A 1,840-nucleotide genomic window follows, 5' to 3' on the forward strand; every position below is an offset into this window, starting at 1 on the left:
CTCCGCACACACACACACACACACACACACACACTTCAGCCAAAAACATCAGCAACTGCTTGTTAAGAGGCATTCGGTAAGGAGCATTCAGAAATATACATTCTGGGTAACATTCATTTCAGTCATTAATGGTTTCATGTGACGCCCATCAATGTTCAAGTGAGTGAGTGTGTGTGTGTGTGTGCATAAGTTTGCATGCTACAGACATGTGCAATACTACAGTCACTTCTCAGTTGTACTGACTCTGAGCACAGAGGCATCAGATCTGGCCCGGTTCCTGGGTCAGTCTGAGTCTCCTGCGTCTCAGGTGCTTTGGCATGAAACTAGAACCCTGTAAATGCATTTGGAGCCAACATGGCCGCCACAGACGTGAATGCTGGTTGCTGGGAGAGGCTCAGTCAGAAGCCAAAATGGAAGACTCCTTCAACATACAAGCATGGCACAGAAAACCACTCCTTTATCAATCCATTCAACCTTATGATTGTGTCCAATTCATCCACCGAACTCGGCATTGGGAAGGAACAAGGGGAAATGAAAGAGAAAGACAAAGGCAGAGGAGATTTGGCTATTTGGAGTCTTTTTACTCGATGGCTCCGGGTCTCGTCGCCACGTAGACCAAGAGGACGATGAGCAGCACGAGCACAGCGAGCGTTGGTAGAACGATAGTTGTCACCTGCTCCCGCGCCTCATGCATGGCCTGTTTGCGCTCCTTTTTGTCCTTCCACGACTCCTTCTTCGGCTTGCCCTTCAACTGGCGCATGGCTCAGTGCGTTTCCACACAGCGGGTCACCGGCGATCCCAGATGAAAACCCAAAATACACGGTCCTGTGAAAACACATACAATTTAAGATTTTTTTTTTTTAATTGCAGTGATGAATTCTGCACAACAGTACCAGGAATGTATATTTAAACAAAAACTAACATACTAATAAATTATAATATTTATATATTATTAATAACGGATGCATTTTTATTTGACTTTAGGTTTTTAATCCCTTTGCTTTTTATCAGTAAAACGATCCTGCAGTGTGACAAATTAATTTTTAAGTATGTCATATGAATTATAAATGCATAATTATTGAAAGAACTTGAATTATTAAAAGATTTTGATTTCATCCATTAGGATTTGACTGGATGTGAAGTCAGTGGAAAAGTTGTTTCAGAGGCACAGCAAGTTATTATATTTTGATAAGAGGGGAGTGAATACACCAGGAGTGTATATTAAAAATATTAATACTTTATTAATAAATTATAATCTTAATATATTATTAAAAAATAATAAAAAAAATTTAAAAAAATTGTGCATTTTTCTGTTAAATTATCCTGATTTTTTTTATTTTTAAGTATGTCATTTAAATCATGAATGCATAATAATTTAAAGGTGTTTAGGGTGGAGTATAGCTTGTCACACTGTAGAATGCTGCTGTCACTACAAAATAAAAAATGTGCATGAAATATTGCTCAATATCTGTGGCTTCACACCTTTATAAAGTTTTTTTTTCACCTGTAGTCATGGCAACTGAGCAAAGGCCAGCAGTAAGAAATCTGAATGTAGCAGCGCGTGCGCAGCCGTGGACAATTCCCACCAAGACAAACAGGAACTGGGTGTTGTATCCTGAATCTTAAGATTTTGTGCACACATTAAGTGTGTCCCATAATGAACTACTCACTTGAGGGAAAAAATAAACTCTATACAAAGTTAAACTAAACACTTTTACAAACAAAAAAACAAGTCAACTTTCACTTTACAAACAGCAGTATCTTGCAGATCAGCTCAGGTGAGTTAGGCTAATCTGGGACAGGAGGCTCTGATTTCTTACTTTATCTCTGAGTAAATGTT

The sequence above is a fragment of the Sinocyclocheilus anshuiensis genome, unplaced genomic scaffold (genome assembly GCF_001515605.1).
Source record: "Sinocyclocheilus anshuiensis isolate Anshui unplaced genomic scaffold, SAMN03320099.WGS_v1.1 scaffold272, whole genome shotgun sequence".
NCBI lineage: Eukaryota > Metazoa > Chordata > Actinopteri > Cypriniformes > Cyprinidae > Sinocyclocheilus > Sinocyclocheilus anshuiensis.